Source organism: Cervus elaphus, chromosome 21 (assembly GCF_910594005.1).
Source record: "Cervus elaphus chromosome 21, mCerEla1.1, whole genome shotgun sequence".
In the NCBI taxonomy this organism is placed as follows: Eukaryota; Metazoa; Chordata; class Mammalia; order Artiodactyla; family Cervidae; genus Cervus; species Cervus elaphus.
This window is the reverse complement of record NC_057835.1, coordinates 7,459,636-7,478,501: the sequence shown is the minus strand read 5'-3', so window position 1 is coordinate 7,478,501 and position 18,866 is coordinate 7,459,636. Positions and strand designations below refer to the sequence as shown.

General features: G+C 48.1%; 1 protein-coding gene across 21 annotated transcripts in view; it reads right to left on the bottom strand.

Moving 5' to 3' along the window:
* The window catches only part of PTK2 (protein tyrosine kinase 2), a 208,497-nt gene extending 199,334 nt beyond the window's left edge, over window positions 1-9,163 (bottom strand). For 17 of the 21 annotated variants that reach the window (XM_043879884.1, XM_043879885.1, XM_043879897.1 and 14 more), the window contains exon 1: window positions 8,988-9,105. The gene's annotated coding sequence lies outside the window, so the exon portion shown is untranslated. Of the gene's footprint in view, window positions 1-8,987 lie in introns of all 21 variants that reach the window. The other 4 variants (XM_043879898.1, XM_043879900.1, XM_043879903.1 and 1 more) reach the window with 2 other exon arrangements.
* Window positions 9,164-18,866: the final 9,703 nt, after the last annotated feature.

Sequence of the window (18,866 nt, the reverse complement as noted above, 5' to 3'; positions counted from 1 at the left end):
TTATGCCAGAGCTGGCTGGCACCTCTGTGGCCTCGGGCACCTTTCTCTGGGACGTCAGAACACTCTTGGTCTACAACTTACTCACATCTCACACATGTTCTTCTGTATCTCTTCAATGTTTAACAAAATTATCTCCTAAAAAGGACTAACATACTAAGCGCATTTCTCTGATGAGTTTTATTCTATTAAAGCTTCATGCTGCTTCTCCATCCTAATGACTAAGTTTAAAAAAAAAAGACATACTGCTATCAGGAGCATTAAACAAACACTGCAAAGCAAGCAATGTTTATTTTGACTCAAGTACAAGAAAAACAGAAAGAGAGAGAGAGAAAGGGAGGGAGGGAAGAAACAAGGAAGGGCCTTTCCGCCCCAGGTTCTGAGGCTGTGGAGAGATCCAGCTGGTTAGGACTATTAGATGTCTCTGAGCATCACCGACTTTAAAAAGCTGTACAGTGACACCTGATCCCTTCCCATCCCAAAAGAAATGTGTCATAAGTGAAATATGTGAAATAACGTGAAATATGTCACATTTCAGCAAGAGCCATATCTGGCCACTATAAGCATATATGTTCAAAGCAAGTTCCTTCATGTCTTTTAAATGTAAACCAGTACCACTGATCGAGTTAACAATCTTAATAAAGACCATTGTTAAAGGTGGTAATGAACACGGAGAGTTCATTACAACATTGTTTTTGCATGTGTCTGAAAACTTCCACAAAGTTTTTAAAATTAAACTGAAGACTCCTACTTTAACTTTATCACTGGGAATTAAGTATAATTCCCAGTAATAAACTGAACCACATTAAACTTACGAATGTCTCAGGACTTTCCCAGCAGTCCAGTAGTTAGGACTCTGCGATTTCAATGCCAAGGGCCTGGGTTCAAGTCCTGGTTGGGGAACTAAGATTCCACAAGTCATGTGGTGCAGCCAAAAAATAAAAGTAAAAAGAACTTCCCTTCATTCAAAAGACAAAAAGAAAGAAAGAAAATCCACTGTGTCAGTAAAACTGCACAATAAAGTGGGAAAAGAAAGTGGCAAAATATATACCCAACAAAGGACCTGTGTCCTGAACATATAAATAAGTCTATGAATAAATTTTTAAAAACTAATATAAAAATACCAGCACTTCACAAAACAGCGAATCCAAATGGCCGGTAAATGTATAGAAAGATGTGTAACCTCATTATAACAGGAAAAGGCTGTTTAAAACCACAAGGCGGCAATACTGCGGAAACCACCAGGAGAGGTGGTCAGGGGAGCCGGCAGGAGCCCACACTGTCATCACAGGGGAGGCTGCCCAAGGGCCCAGGAGGGCCATCCACGGACACCCACTGAGAAGCTGCTCTCGGCCAGGCATGCGTGAGGGCAGTCAGCCCTCCACAACCTCAGGTCCTCCACGTGAGACTGAAAACACTGGGGAAAAGCCCAGAAAGTTCCAAACGGGGAAACTGGCAGCGATTTACACAGCATCCCATTGTGCCAGGTACTGTAAGTCATCTAGAGATGTTTATAAAGTACACAGGACGGTGTGCAGAGTTGTATGTAAGGGACTTGAGCACCCAAGGGACCTGGTATCCGAGGAAGGTCCTGGTCCCAGCCCCTCGGACACCCAGGAGGGGGCAGCTGTACATTTAACTGGAGTCACATTAATAGGAGACTACTAACGAGAACTTTAACTTCACTTGGCCAATTTTAAGGAGACAGAGATTGTTCCAAAGAGCTCTCTCCACCAGCTCGTTTCTATTATTTTTGCCTTCATGGAGCTGCACAGCTGACTGAAAGATCGGGGACGGGGGCAGAACTGACATGCAAACAACCTTCTCAGTGTTCTGAGATTACATTTAATTCCCTCTGCCTTTGACAACTGCTTCCTACCTTTGTAACAACTTTCACAGTTACAGACCCCATTCCCACAAAGCCCCCATAACAGAGCTACTTGGTTTAGTCTGGGTGACTAACTCATTCCAGGACCCCAGCAGGAGGGACCCTCCTTCCATCATTACACAATTACTGACCAACCACGTAGCACGAGGAAAAGACAACACAGAATCCTTCTTCCCAAGCTGACAATATGCTGTTTACCAACACATGCATCTAACTCTGCACAAGGCCCATGGTCGATCCCACCATGGTACACTAACTTTTACTCAGTCTGCCTCTCAAGAAAAAAGAGGAGAGGCAAAACCAAATTTATGAAATTCAGGTACGAATGTAATGCTAGGCATAGAATCAATTCACACAATACCACTTCATCAGTCACCGCAAGACTTGGCAATCACCCTGACTCTAGCATAAGCTAGCCAATTCTTCAGCATCAAAAGAAAACCACCAGCGAATGTGTGCCTTCACACTCACATGCACACACTCTCCTGCTATTTGCCAAAAGGCACAAGTCCGGGAGCCATACAAACTGCTACTGCAACATGAGATTGTTCATTTAAAATCCACACCAGGATTCAAAAGAACTGAGTAGGCTCAGCAGGAAACCTCCAAAATCTCTGCACAGAAGGAAATGTGAGGTCTTCTCAAGGCTCCAAAAACATATTTAAGAGTACTGATCAGAAGACAATCTTGTTAATCTTGCAGATCTGAAGAGGTCAAAGAGACCATACTCATACATACCTCTGCCATTTATGACTTATGTTTGCCTGCTACAACTTGTGTTCCTCTTAAGCCCTCTAAGGCAGTGCTTCACAAACAGCATGCACCAAAAGCACAGCAAGTTGGAGCTGACAGCCGGCCCCGCCCCAAGGGCTGGAGTCAGTGGGTCAGAAGTCAGGCTGGAGCCTCTGCACTTCTAACCTGGGACGACCCTGAGAACCACTGCCAACAACCTGGAGCTCCCCAGACTGTGCAAGTGTGTGTTTCCCCACACAGTACAGCAAGACTAAGGGGGAACTTGATAAAGCAGAACAAACTACTCTTTGCTGCCCAAATGTTGACACCCCAAATGACTGAAAGGTAAGGGACCTGTCATGGCAAGGAAAAGCTGGCATACAGTATAACTGGCATGCAGCAACAGGAAATGGGTTTTTAAAAATGGTTTCAGGGCATAATGTAAAACTCTTGTACGGCAGCCAATGAATCCAGCTGATTAGTAAAAGACACACTAGAGCTTCTGGACCAGTAATCAAGAAGCTTCTATAAACCCCACTCATTTTGTGTCACCTTGAGTAGTCTTCTGTGTCTGCAGAACTTAGGATGCCTCCTAATGAACACAAGATCAATTAATACAGGATCAGTTTCTAGAAAAGAACACTTCAAAATCATAAAGGGGAAGAGCAGTATGTTTTCCCTAGTCCAAGTATGATGACAGCAGTAATCTAAAATAAAGCAGACAGAAGTGAAAACAAAGATAATCCAATTCTTCCCTAGTATCAAGTTTTACATGGTTTTAAAGAGGGGTCCTTCACCAAGGCAAGCAAAGCCACAGACGACTGGCTAATGTAATAGCTGTCCTCCAACCCGGGTGGCTCAGTGGTAAAGAATCCTCCTGAAATGTGGAAGACCCAGGTTTGATCCCTAGGATGGGAAGATCTCCTGAAGAACCAAATGGCAACCCACTCCAGCATTCTTGCCTGGAGAATTCCATGGACAGAGAAGCCTGGCAAGGTATAGCCCACGGGGTCGCAAAGAGTCGGACACAACTGAGTGACTAACACAAACACACAACCATTAACAAGTTTCAGTTCTACTCAGTAAGTACTGTGCTAGGCACTGGTGACCCAACAGTGTGTAAAAGCAAGTTTCTGCCTTCGTGGTGCTTAAATTCTCATGAGAAGACACACAAGCCACTAAATATAACGTGTGAAACTGTAAGCTCTTCCTTCAGGCCAGCAGAGACAAATACATGGTGCTTTGGTCACCAGTAGACACGAGCACCATGGTTCACAGCAGAATCCAAGCTACAGGACTTTCAGCATAGACAATGGAGGCAGAAGAGAGATTCCAGGCACAGAGAGCCCACAGACATGACAGCTTAGGTTCTTCCAAGCCTTGGTTTTGGTTCAGAGGCCCCAAATAAAGGAGCAGAATATGTGCCGACTCTTAAAAGAAGAATGGAAAATTCTAAGTTGGTGAGAATGAGCACATTCATTTCAGAAACATTTATAGAGCAGCAATGTGTCAGAGATTATAAATACTAGGATTACCACAAGGGGCTCACACCTGTGTGAGAAACATGCAACTTGTTTTTCCCTTACATACCCCCTGCTTCCCACAAAACTGTTTTCAAACAACACCCACCCTCCGAAAAAAGTCACCAATGAAAAAACTGTAAACGTGGAGGTTACTAATACACATCCTTTGACAAATGAGAAGGATCAGTCACTGTATCATGTATTATACATTTTATCTACCTGATTCTAAACAGATGTCAAATAATGAAACAATCTTGGTATATTCATCAAAATGGTTACCAACACTATGTTGACCAGATGAGAACTTCATAATCTAAAATGTCAGGTTCGAGTGAAAATATAATTACCTGGACTTTCCCAGACATGGTCATTACCCTAGCACACTATTTACTCCCACCGCGGGAGCCCGGGTTAGGGTTTCACTGGCTGCTGCTATCCCCGCGAGGGAGGCTGCAGGCAGGCTGTCGGGAGCTCACACTGCACAGTCCCCCAGGTCCGGCCCAGCTGGGTCCACCCATGTGGGCCGAAGACCCAAGGTGAGCAACTGTAACTCTAGGCTTCCCTGTTTCATCTGCAAAAGGGAGGATGCAGACCGAAGTACTGCTCTAGTTTTCACAAGGAATAATGCAGATAGAGCACTAGAGCACTCAGCTCAGCCCTGGCACACGGCGTCTAACACGTGCAGCTTACAGGGCAGAGCTTCTCCAGTACTTAACTCACCTGTAAAAAGGCAGTAACACCCACCAACAACACGTGGCACCTGCACAGGTGCCCAGCGATGTTCTTCCCCTCACTGGATAATATTCAAATATATAACTTAAGTCATTCTTTTCAATCTGAAAAATGAGTTTACAGTACATGGCAAGGTATACAAGTAAGATTTAGGTAGGGCCACTTCAGTGAAATGCAAAGTTTGTAAGCAAAAACCTGCATGTCCTTCATGTCCTTGTGGTGATGCCACTAGCGTTTCCCTCTGAGGTTTCCAACTGCTGCAGAGTGGTGACGGAGCCACTTGGTGAAACATTTCCTACTTCTGTCTATAAATCATTTCATTCGTGTTTACACAAATCACACTACAATTAACAGTTTCGCTAAAATATTCCTTTTTTTTTTTTTTTGGCCACACCATGTAGCTTGCAGTATCTTAGTTCTCTGACCAGGGAGTGAACCCAAGTATTCTGCAGTGAAAGCATGGAGTCCTACCACTAGACCACTAGGCAACTCCCTAAAAATTCTATTTAAACTGAAATTTTAACTATATTTGTGCATCTGAATTTTATTTCCATCGAGCCTAGTCAAAAAAAAAAAATGCAATTGTTACAGATATGAACAGAGGGGGTTCCTCTACTGATTTCCAATCAGAAACACACTTGTGCAATTCTGAATGGTAAGATTTGGCAGAATTCCTAGAAATTAATACCAGAAACTGGTAGACATGAATTTCATTTCTCTTGCACCGAGTTGTCTTTTGGTAGTCATGAAATGAAGGGGAAAAAAAAAAAAATCTGCCAAAATGTCAGTAGACAGAAAAAGCAATAAAGGGCTCAAATAATCCACTAGTAAACACTGAAAAAAAGGGGCAAAACCCTAACTCCCGAATGTGGCTGGGTGAGCAAGAAAAACACAGGTGTGCCCGAGGGGAGCCACACCTGCTCTCCCTCCTCTCCCTCGCCCAGGGTCCTTCTGAGGGTGGGTGAGCAACTGAGCATCTGAAGCCTCGTGTGCATTCATAAACTTCTTTGAGCTTAATACTATCAATTTAAATAAGGTCATTTCCTTTGCCCAAACTTTCCCAAGCAAACATTTTAAATAATCTATACAGACAGCATTGAAAATTCTCAAAGATTCCTATAGTAATTTCTTGCTAATTAATTAAGGGATTTTAGTAAGGTGAAAACTAATGAAAATATGTTCTTAAACTAGAGCATTAAGGCAAAGTAAAGTACCTCAGAAACTAAATTTTTCTGATTTACTAGCCAAAAAAAACCTCATTTCACAAATATGATAAAAATAACAGAACTTTTTACCAATGGCATTTTTTGCAGATTTAGAACAACAACAAAAAATTCTAAAAATCTGTATGGAAATACAAAATACCTCAAATAGCCAAAGCAATCTTGAGAAAGAAAAACAGACTTGAAGCAATCAGGTTTCCTGACTTCAGACTATACTATAAAGCTACAGTAATAAAAAATAATAGAACTTTTCATGCCACTGAAATTTAAAACCAGATTTATTCTAGATGAAAATATATCTAAACTGAAAATGTTTTATTTCAAAAGTTAAAGATTTATATATTGTATTAACTATTTGAATTGCATCTTTTGTTATCCTTAAAACAATAATTTTTTGAAAATTAAGACACCTCAAAGTACATGAAAAAGGTTTCCATAAAACCTTTAGAGATATGAGCTAAGATCCCACCTCACTAACTCAAAATAACGTGCAAAGATAGTAATTTTCAAAGTTTTCTTTTACTATCCATATCACTTTATTACATCACAGACTATATATGTATACACAAAATACAACAGAGTAATTTCTTCTGAGGGAACTCACCAGTATTTCTCTTAAAGGGGTGGGCTCTAACAATACAATTTTGTTATTTAGACAGTTTCTCCAACCTTCTAGTGAGAAAAGTTATCTAGCTGAAGAACCTAGTTTTGAGAATTGGAACATTAATGTCCGTACTTTTCAACAAAGGACACAGCGTTACAGAAATGAGTTTCGTTAAAAACTAAACTAAACTGGGCTCCCCTGATAGCTCAGTTGGTAAAGAATCCTCTTGGGCTTCCCTTGTGGCTCAGCTGGTAAAGAGTCCACCCACAATGCAGAAGACCAGGGTTCGATCCCTGGGTAGGGAAGATCCCCTAGAGAAGGAAAAGGCTACCCACTCCAGCGTTCTGTCCTGGAAAATTCCGTGGGCTGTATAGCCCATGGGGTCTCAAAGAGTCAGACAGGACTGAGCGATTTTCAGTACTCACTAAAACATTTTCATGATCCTTACTGCTACTCTTAAATCCCACCTTCCCCAGACACTTTTATGACCATTACACTAGTGGAACATCACCCCTGATCTAACACTTAACTACTCACTTGCGGGGACCCACAGCCTCAGAAGAGCTCCTGTAAGAGTGCCAGCCTTCTTTGCCTCGCTTCATAAATACTAAGTTTTGGATTCAGGGTCTTTATTTAGCCAAGCACTTGCTCCTCAATGCATCACCTCTGAATGATGTACAAGTCCTTTTGTTCAGTCCTTGCCTGAAATCTTATGTGCGGGCGCCGTTAAAAGGGAACATGTGTTTTAAACAGTATTTTCCGGTGCTCATCATTAAACTGGATTATTTGATAATGACCTGAAAAATTCTCCAGAGAAGAATCCATAATATTTATCTTTAGTACATGAGTGTTCAGAAGATGCTAATGGTAAACTTGACTAGCTTTTCGTCTCCAAAGATGGCCAAAAATATGAAACCATATACTCATAAAGATACTGTCTCAGTATTTTTATGAATTGAAAGTTGAAACACAAACTTCCTTTCAAAGTTTCATGATTTTAAATACTACAGGGTTTTAAAAATTAACTGAAGAGCACAATTGGACCAAAATATTATCCAGACTGCAGCCCAAACAAAGTAAGCTGAATGCTAACTTACTGTGAATCTTAAATCACGTCATCCATATACTTTCCTCCCACTTTTCAGAGGTTGTCAAAAGACAGTTCGACTAACCTGAGGGCTTGGCTGCGTCATTTCAAAGAAAAGACTTATTTTCATTACCCGTTTGACAAAAAGTTTTAAGGGTAAGGCTCTGGTATTTCATCTTTAACAGTGATGGCCTGTTTTTCCAACCACGAAGAAGTTTACATCCTAAGTAAGAATCCCAATGATGGTCGTGCAGATTCAGATAAGTGCAGATTCTCAAACTCTGACAGAGCCTTCAACTTGACCGTATTTCAAGCGGTTCCCATATTACCACAATATTACTATTATGTTAGTCTCACTGCCCAAAACCCAGCTGCAGGCTAACTGAACAAGAATAAGACACTGTTGAAATGGCTCAAAAAACATCATCAACAACAGGAAAAAAACGTTTACCCTTAGTGCATTAAGCTACAAAATGCTGCAGTCAAATAAAACCAAGTATTAATAGCAGCGTACACGTACACACACACATCCATCCTCCTCTGAGGAAGAAAGGGGTGCCAGGGAAGGACCCGGAGAGAGAGACAGAGCCAGCTCGCAGCGGAGTTGGGGGCTGGGGCGGGAAGAGGAGGAAACTTGGGAAGCGCAGCGAGCCCGGCCAGGTCTACGGCGGCCGCCGGAAAAGCTCCGGGCGGCAGAAAACTTGAGCGCGGGCCGCGGGGCCGGGCCGGCCGCCCCGCACGCGGGCTCGAGGCCCGCCCGGCCCGGCCCCGGCCGAGTCCTCTCCCGGTCCTTTTGTTGTGGAGGCCCTCGGCCCGCTCCGGCAGAGGCCGACCGGCCTCCCCGAGCCCCCGGCCTCCAGACCCTCAGACTCCCGAGCCCCCGGACCCCCGGCATCCTCGCGCCCCCCCCACCCCGAGAGCCCCTGCTTCCCGGAGCCCCCGGCCTCCCCCACCAGCCCCCGGCCTGGAGACCCTCAGACTCTCCGGGCCCCGCACCCCTCGGCCCGCCGGAATGCCCCAGCTTCCCTCACGCCCCCGGGGCCTCGGCCGGCGCGGGAGGGGCCGGTTCCCGCCGCACCCGCCGCCGGGACAGGGCGGTCCGGCCCCGCTCGGCCCCTCAGCCCTCGGGCCGCCGCCCTGCCAACCAGCAGCTCCGCGAGTCGGCCCCGCGCCCCGGCCCCCGCCCGGGCCCCTCACTCACTCCGACCGCGGCGGCGCCTGCAGGCAAAAGCGGACGACGACCGGGCGGCGCCGCGGCTGACGGGCCGCGCTCCCTCCCACGCCTCACGCCGCGGGCGCACAGCGGTCCCGGCCCGGCGGCGGCGGCGGCGGCGGCGGGCTCGCGCCCTCGGGGCCGTGCTGCGTCGGCGCGGGCCGCGCGTGCGCGGCGGCCGGCTGAGGCGCGCCCCCGCCCCACCCCCGCCACTGCGCGCGCTCGACCGCGTCCCTGCCCCGAGTTTCCGCCTCCCGGGAATACCGCGCATGCGCGCCGCGGCCCGCGCATGCTCAGCGCGCGGCTGGGCTCGGTCCCCCGGGCTTGCGCTGGGGGGACGCCGGAGCCGGGCTGCGGGCGGGCGCGGGCGTGGCTGCGGCCCTGAACCGCGGCCCCGGGGGAAACCCTGGCTGGGGGCGGGAGCGGCGCCCGGCGAAGTAGACGCCCCGAGGCCGCCGCTCTGGGCCGGCGGAGTTGAGCGGACTACGGGGGAGCCCTCGCACCCCTTCCCAGCCCGCAGCCCCAGACGCGGCCCTTCTGGAGGCAACCCCCCGCCCCTTGTCGGCAGCCCCACAGCCGGGCCCCAGGGGCCGAGGCACGGGTGTGGAGCCCCGCTGTGTGCCCGCGCGGGCCCGGGTCCCCTCCAGGCTTCACGCCCACCCGAATGGGTTCGTGGTTCAGGACCCTTTGAAGAGAGGGAGCGGGTTCAGGGGCGTCAGAGCGAGTGCTGGGCGGTACCCAGGTTTGATCTTGGAAGGTGGACCTCTGCTTGAGCACCCTCGGGACGCTGACCTGGGCCCGGAACCCCCAAGGCGCGGGTCCCCGAGGGGCTGAGGCTTGAGACTCAAGAGGGGATGACAGGGAGGCAGCTGCGACGAGAGCAAGTTTTGCCTGGAGCACGGTGGGGGAGTGGAGGTGGGGGGGAGCCTGGGTAAGAAATACAGATGGCTAGGGGCCTCGCAGTCTTACTCAGGTGCCTGGATCTTCTATATTTTAGGCAGCAGGGGATCCTTTGGAGGGTTTTAAGCGGAAGTGATATCTGATTTGTGTTCTTTAAAAAAAAAAAAATCACGGGCAACCTTGCGGTAGGAAGCGAAACCAGAAGCAGAGCAACTCATTTTTCATAGTGTCACTTTGGTCCTCGCCACAAGGCGAGAGGCGGGATAGGCACGAAGTTCTCCTTTTGAAAAGTGAACTCCCTGAAGCTCAGAGAGGTGACCCTGTGTACCCTTCTGAGAAGCTGTGATCCGGTTATAACTAAATCAGGTAGAATAAAATGCTTTTGCTTAGCAAGAGTTCTGCGATTTTTAAAAGTTTCCTTTTATCGTTCTTTCGTGAATATGTAAAGTGGTTTTTTTAAAACTACATTTAAGATCTTAAGAAGTGGTGTCTCTGGATGTTAGCCCCAGGGCCTTTGCACTGGCTGTTTGTTCTACCTAGAAATCTTCGCTGCTGCTTGGATCTTCTTACACCCTCACTTCCTTCAAGCTCAGATGTCACCTCATGTCAACCTCATGTCAACGGTCACTGTATGTAATAGGAACCACCCATTACCCTCCACCCTTTCACACACAAGCCCCACCCCCTCATCTGCTGTTGTCCAAAGCACCTATTGTCCATCACAGCCCTACACTGTGTGCTTGTTTATTTCTGCCTTGTCTCCTCCCTCCACTAGAATATTAGATTCTCTCGAGCGGATTTGTTTTGTTCACTTCTGGGACCCTGGCACATAATAAAATATTTGTTGAGTGAGTGAATGAAGCTTTGCGTGGTGTGAAGTAAGGAATTATTTTCAGAAGTATAAGGATGGAATGAGAATAAAAGGACTGAAGGACAAAAGGGAGTTATATTAACGATATCTTTGGGGGAGAGAATTGTGCTTAGTGCATAGACAAAAATGGGCACCAAGTTTTTATACTTCTCCCTAAAAGAGGTGGAATCTACTTTTTCAGGTGGTACTAGTGGTAAAGAACCCGCCTACCAGTACAGGAGACATAAGAGACATGGGTTCGATCCCTGGGTTTGAAAGATCCACTGGAGGAGGGCATGGCAACCCACTCCAGTATTCTTGCCTAGAGAATCCCATGGACAGAGGAGCCTGGTGGGCTACAGTCCATAAGGTCTCAAAGAGTCGGACACGGCTGAAGCGACTGAGCATGCACACATTTGGACTGATCTTGTTAACTTGCTTTGACCACTAAAATGTATCACAGGTGATGTATGATTTCTGAGCTGAAGCCTCAAGAGGCCCTGCAGTTTTCACTGTCTTAAACAAGCCCAAGTGAGCCTAGCAAATGGTCACTGAGGCACCCTGGCCAACAGGCTGCCAACCACCAGGAAGATGAGCGATGCTGCACTGGGCCACCCAGCCCCAGAGAAGCTGTCTGCCAACTGCAGCCACCTGAGACGCAGAGAGACCTAGAACCGTCCAGCTGCACCCAGCCCAAACTGCCTAGCCAGACAGTTACAAGCAAATAAAATAAAAACTTGTGGTGTAAGTCTCTCATTTTGTCACATAGCCATAGACTTTGTTTCCTCAACTTTACCATAATATGTTTGAACTTGATGCTTCATTCTTTCACTTAACAAAGAAGAAAATAGGGAAAGGGTGAGAGGAAGAAGCAATGCAAATGAGAAGGGCAAACAAGTACAAAAGGAGGAAGGTAAACAGTGAGGAGTGCACTGTCTAACAGACCCTGCTTATCCCTGGAACACACCTGCAGTGCCTAAGTGCTCAACCTCTAGAGATGGAGGAGCAACAGAGCTGAACCAGGCTCAAGTTCACCAGCATCTGATTCTGTAGGTTGCATAGCATCTCTGAGCCTCACTTCTCCTCTGTAAACGGGGCTTACAAAGGATGGGGAGCAAATGGACCATCCCGTAAAACACTCAGCAAAGTGCTTGGCATTGTATACCCTCAGCAAGTGTTCTTGCTTAGCTGCAGCATCAATGTACAGATTACCAGTCTTGATCACAGACAGGATGCCCAAAGGACCCCCCAGAGCATGGTGTTGCCAAAGGTCAACTGTACTTGGGCTCTGTGAGTCAGATCCTGTAGACACTCTCCAAACCTCCTAGCAACTCTGCCCCATGGATGCTATGATCATCATCCCCATTTTATTGACGTGAAAACTGTGGCTCAGAAAAAAAGCAAAGCCATCAGACAAACAGCATGGCTGGAATTGAAAGGCCCAGCCTGTCCAACTGTGAAGTCTGTGCTCCTCCCTCTCCCTGCGAGCCTCTGCTGCACTCAGGCCCAGTACAAAAAACAAAACACAGAACGCCATTTGGCTTCTCCCTTCCTGCGCTGCGCCAGATGGGCCGAGCACTGACCTTGTGTGGGAAGCTTTCAGGAAGGGCTTCCTGTGTGGTGGCAGAGCAGCTGCACCAACCCTGGGAGCAGGTCCCCCTGGAGAAGCCCCTTGGCTCTCTTATCTGGAGGGGGCTTGCCCCCAGGAGGGTCTCGCTTACCACAGGGAAGCAGAAACACAGATTTAAAGTCAGAAGGTGGATGCACAGTAACAAGGGCATGCAAGCTGATGACCGAGTCCCAGGTTACTGCCCACTTCATGGCACTGACCAGCCTGCCATCTGCCTAAAGAGGCTGCAGTGACAAAAAGTGGGACCCAGGAGACAGGTGCCTGGCTCCCCACTAGGCCCATTAAGATGTGCCCCTGGGAGCTGTGGGCCTTGTCCTAGAGTGTCAAGGATCAGAGACTACTCAGGGACCAGGCAGCAGGAAGCAAGGGAAGAAGAGACGAGGCCAGGAAACCTGGGTTCAAATTCCAGCTCCCCCACATGACTACCCAGTGGTCCTAAAGTAGCCACTCAGCCTCTGAGCCTCAACCTCTTCATCTGTAAAGTGGGGAGGGGAGGTGACTGCAAGAGCAGAAGGAAAGGGCCAGGGGATGTCCCTAGGGAAGATGCCCCAAAGGGAAGCAGGCCAAAGGAGAGGCAGCATGAGTGATCAGAAAGCAGAGTTCCTCCTTCATGCTCTGACCCAAGTATAGACGAGATGGGCCCCGACCACAGGGTGCGGCTCTCCCACGAGGAACCTTCTGGGCTCACAGGACGCCTAGACAGTGTATGCATGTTTCACTACATGTTTGAGGTTTCGCTTTCCTAGGGAATTAAATGTAGGAAGTAGGGATGTGGGGTTCTTTTCGCCCACCAGGGTGGGGAGAAAGGGTCACACCCCCCAGCAGTGCCTGCAGTGGGCACATCTCTCCTGTGAGCATCTGGGAGCAATTCATCCCAGATGGGAGGAGTGTCCCCAGCTGAAGTTAGGGGCACCCCAGCCCCCCTGCTAATACAGATCACCCTCCCCACCCCCCCCCCAGGCTGTTGCTGGTCCCTCTGATACAAGGAGCCCTAGCGGGACCTCTTCCAGGCCCCGCCTCCACTCCACATCCTCAGCCTCCCCTGTTAGTGAACGTGAAGGGACCCTGCTTCCAGCAGCGGAGACAGGTACAGTGCTGCGTCCCAGGGGTTCTGCTCTCAGGCCTGGGCCCCCTGCTCACTTCCCAACCCCCACCCCCACTGTGTGCACACACGCACACACACACACACACACACACTTACACACACACACAGAGGGGACACCCTTCCCCTGTACAGTGCTGAACAGTTCCAGGCCAGGGACAGCCCCTTGCCCCTCCTGACCTGAGATAGCCCTTTGGCCCAGAATTTGCAGCTAGAGCTCAAATCAGAGTGTCCAGGGCTCCCATGCACCAGCTACTGCCCCTTCACCAGCCTCCACAGAGGAAAGGGGGCCATATTTCCTGGGAAATTCTGCTCCCAGACTATCTATTATCTCACAACCACCCTGGATACATCCCAGTAAGTGCATTTTATAAATGGGTAAACTGAGGCTAGACGGGGATGGCTGCCCAGCTCAAGTCTACCCGGCCAGTAAGCGACAGATGCAGGATCCAAGGCAGCCCATGTGGCTCTGAAGCTGCTCTCAGGCGCTGGGCTCCCAGCTCCTTTCTCATATTTTCCATTTCCATGCTAATTCTCAGTGATCCAGAGCAGGAGTTTGGGAAAGCTACCTGAAGTAAAAGATCAGCTTTTTTTTTCTTCCAATCCATGTGAACTGATACTTTTGTAAAATGCAACAAAAATAAATTATTAGAAATAAGTGATAAAAAAAAAAAGAAAGAAGTGATTAACAGATAAATGTGTGTGCATGCTCAGTCGTATCTGGCTCTTTGCAACCCCATGGACTGTATAGCCCACCAGGCTCCTCTGTCCATGGGATTCTTCAGGCAAGAATACTGGAGTGGGCTGCCATTTCTTACTCCAGGGGATCATCCTGACCAAGGGATTGAACCCGCATCTCTTATGTCTCCTGCATTGGCAGGCAAATTCTTTTCTACTGTGCCACCTAGGAAGCCCAATTAATAGATATATACTACTGTATGTAAAATAAACAACAAGACCTACTGTATAGCACCAAGAACTATATTCAATATCTTGTAATAATGTGTAATGGCAAAGAATCCAAGAAAGAATATGTACATTTTTCCTGTTCTCCCAGTCACCAGTATAAACAATTGGTATCTCTTTTGGTATGTAGTGCTTCTGCATCCGTACAACATATGTGATATCTGCATATACTCACATCTACACATTTAGGGTAACAAAAATGATGGAATATGGCAAAATAGTCTTCAACCTCTCTGTGAACCATTGTGAATACCACGCTGAGATGGGGAGATGATCGCACAACTCTGAAGGCACTAAAAGACATTGAATTATACTTTTTCAGGAAAAAAAGAGGGACCCGACTCACTTCAGGTCCTGAAACTGCAGATTCAGGCTGACGAGGCCTGACTCCGCCTTGCAGCTCCAGGTTCTGGCCTCACATAGTTTTTCCGTTGTAATAGCAAAGTGGTCCCCGCCTGTCCCCTCAGCAAACTCTGGAAAAGAGTCAGCCCCTTTTCCTGTAGTTTCAACCCAAGTCTCAATGGCTCTGGCTGGCCAGGCTTTGCCAGGTCCCATGCCCACCATGGAACTGAGAGCAAGCAGCCTCCCTCAAACCAGACCTAGAGGTGGTGCGAAGGGAGAGGCTGTGAGCTGGCAGAACAGCGACCGTGTCCTCCTCTCCCCTCTTCTCCGGTTATAGGACCCCGCTTGCCCCCCAGGACGTGCACTGCCCACATTTCACATGGTCCAGGGACTGTGGTACCCCCTTCCCGGGCGGGTGTCTGTCTCCCAGGATATAGCCCTGGTGTCCAACAGAGAGGGAAGTAGTCCCAGCCTAGGAGACAGCTCACTGCTGACCAGCCTGCTGCTCCTCTTTCAGTTTTGAGGATGTGCTGCTCACGCCTCCCTGACGTGAGCCAGAGTCAGCATATAAAATTATGGACACACAGCAAGCCCTCGATTAAAAATAAATACTAACACTACTGTCTCTTCCCAAAATGTCTTTTGACGTTATTTCCTCTTTGGGTCTGATTTTTAGAACAGTTTTAGATTTACAGAACAATAGTACAGAGTTCCCATATGCCCTGCACCCAGTTTCCCCTGTTATTAGCACCTTACATTAGTATATTTGTCATAAATCATTAATCAACATTGATGCATTGTTATTAACTGAAGTCCATAATTCATTCAGATTTCCTTTATTTTCTCCATTTTTCTGTTCCAGGGTCCCCTGTGGGAACCCACGTTGCATTTCGTTATCATCTCCTGACACTACACTGGAAACTTGAACTCGGCCGTGGTGGGAATAGTTCAGTTCAGTGGCTCAGTCGTGTCCGACTCTTTGTGACCCCATGAATCGCAGCACGCCAGGCCTCCCTGTCCATCACCAACTCCCGGAGTTTACTCAAACTCATGTCCATCAAGTCGGTGATGCCATCCAGCCATCTCATCCTCTGTCATCCCCTTCTCCTCCTGCCCCCAATCTCTCCCAGCATCAGGGTCTTTTCCAATGAGTCAACTCTCAACATGAGGTGGCCAAAGTATTGGAGTTTCAGCTTCAGTGTCAGTCCTTCCAATGAACACCCAGGACTGATCTCCTTTAGGATGGACTGGCACCATGAAAATTAGCAAATCCTACCAGTCAGGGTTCTCCCCTTCCCAAGAACCTGTAATTGAACACTTAGAAGCACACCACTCTCTGTGTATACGCTGTTTCATTTGATGAGATGATATTGTCAGGATTTGGAAACAAATAAGACAAGGATGTAAGAAACAAATAAGACAAGGATATAAAAAACAAAGCTTCTTTTTAGTCCAACAAAACAAAATTCATTCTAAGCACCTATACCTACTTTTTGCTTGCTCTTAGTGAGCCTCTTAATAATCATGCTACAATTTTGAGCATCTGTTAGATACTAGGCATATGAATCCATATCTCTTATCATCACTTTCAAGTTAGATGTTATTATCATCCCAGTTTATGGATGAGAGAACAGGCACAGAGAGGTTACGAGACTGCCCAAGGTCAAATCTGCTCCCTACCATAGGGCCTCCCATCTGGCTTGGCGTGTACCTGCCTCTTTCTAACCTGAAACCACCTAAAAGTCGGCAATGAAATCATCGGACAAGTTGACGCTCTGAATTACAATGGATCTTCATACCTACCTCTTCTGCTTTTCCTGAAATGTCATTTATCCTTTGGTTGGGGCTCTTTTCCTTTTTGTCAGCTCCAGCTTTGTGCTCTTGCATTTAACTGTGACGGCGATAACGGCCTTTTCTGTAAAGTTATCAAGCCAAAGTCAGTGGTATTCTCTAACCTTCAATGGATAATGAATGTGTGTGACAATTCACAGGCCCTGCACACACTTCAGCAGCGGGGTTGGAAGGCATTCACAAGCATCAGAGTGAAAACTAAGTAACAGGAGAAAGGCCTGCCCCCACCCTCGGAAGACATGCTCCACAGACGTCATCCCCTGGTTCTTACAGCCTCCTTGTCAACAGTATAGGTAGGTAGTGAGGTCACTCTGAGCAGAGGCCAAAGGCAGGTAGTGAGGTCACTCTGAGCAGAGGGCAAGGTCCATGGCTCCCTGAGGGCATCAGCACATTAGCACCAGAGACACGAGAGGTATGAGAGAAATGGGCAAAACCCAACCAAGAACAGGGATCACTTCATGCTGAACCCAGTCTTTCCTGAATGACTGAATGAAGGCTTCCCTAACTACTCCCTTCTCCCATGATTATGGACACGGTTGTTGCCTTTGATGCTCTTTGTATTTCTCAACTTGCCTAAACTGTAAACTCCTTAGCAGAAGAAACAAAGTGACTTGAGCTTCCTAAAAAGAAAATAGAGTTCCTCTGTCTTCACAATGCAGACCATTGTCCCAGCTGCCTCTGAGGGTTATTGTAACGAGTGGACCACATGTGCACAGGAAAGAACTCCTGGATTCCTCATGGTACCTCTCGCTTGCATGACATCCTCTGATAGGTGGTGGTTTAGTCGCTAAGTCATGTCTGACTCTTGCGACCCCATGGACTGTAGCCCGCCAGGCTCCTCTGTCCATGGGATTTTCCAGGCAAGGATACTGGAGTGGGTTGCCATTTCCTTCTCCACGGGATCTTCCCCCTGGGTTGATCTTCCCAACCCAAGAATCGAACCCGGGGCTCCTGAATTGCAGGCAGATTCTTTACCAACTGAGTTATGAGGGAAGCCCTCTAATAGGAGGCACCTAAAATACCTGCTGGGTGGACACAGGATTGCTCAGTGTTAGCAATCATCATTTTTGCTTTACTGTGTCCATAGTTTGTAATTCATCCACAGCACCCAGGACTCTGACCACCTTCTACAAATGGGCTCTGAGGATACGTTTTGACATGGAGAGACTCATTTGGCAACCCAGAGATGCCTCCACTAGAGGCTGAGGAAATCCAGGCTCTCCCAGGGTTGGTAATTACCATCTCCACCTGGAAAAAACTCTGGTGACTCAGCTGGGTGGAGATGCCACCTATGCCTCGGGGACAGGAAGAGAGCTGGGACCTTGGCCAGCTCCCGGTGGAGAAGGCAGCGCCCTGGGGATGTCAATGAGGGTTCCCCGTGCCTTGCAGGAAAGAGCACAGCATGGGAGCTGCCAGCTGCTTCTCCCGCCCGGTGGTCTCTCAGCCCCCGTCTGTCCGTGGACTTCCGTGAGCTCCAGGGCACTGGGGGGCGCGGCGGGGGGGTGCCTTGAGCTCTGCAATCCTGTGAATTCACAAAAGGGTGACATTTAGTCTGTGACAGGCATTAGCAGTCCCCCACAGGGAGCTCTCCAGGGGCAAGGACAGCCTTGTTCTCACACAAATCACAAAGCCGGCAGTGAGTGCTCCATAAATAAGCCATTTTGCCTGCTTGAAAACAATGCTCTAAGAAAATTCCCACACCTCCAGTGGACTGACTTGTGGCAGCGGGCAGATTTCGAGGACAAACAAATCACGAGGCACTTGATGTTACAAACCAGCTGAGGTCTTATGTAGATTAGACCAGAGCCCCAAATCAGTCAACGAGAAGGCAGCCTTGACATGGGCATCTGGAACAAAGGATGCTGAATTAGGACTGTGGCAGGCCAGCGAGGCCATGAATGAGGGATTGTGGGAAGGACTTTGATGTAAACCCAGGCAGAACCGTGTGTACTTATCTCCCAGGGGATCCACCTACTTTGATGCAAGTGGGTGGCCTGTATTTAAATATGGGGATTTGTTTGTATTTCTCAAGAGAGAGAGCTTTGAGAGCTGGAGGGATGTGTCATCCTGTATCTTCTCTCTGGGCACCGATATGCCAGGTCGAGGGTTCCCGTTCACATCAGCTTGGTTGTTTGCCTTGGAGGGTTGGGACGCAGAAACTGTGACCTCAGAAGACCCCAGGCACCACTGTGTCGCCTTCTGTGTCATCCTTGAGGCCTGTCAAAC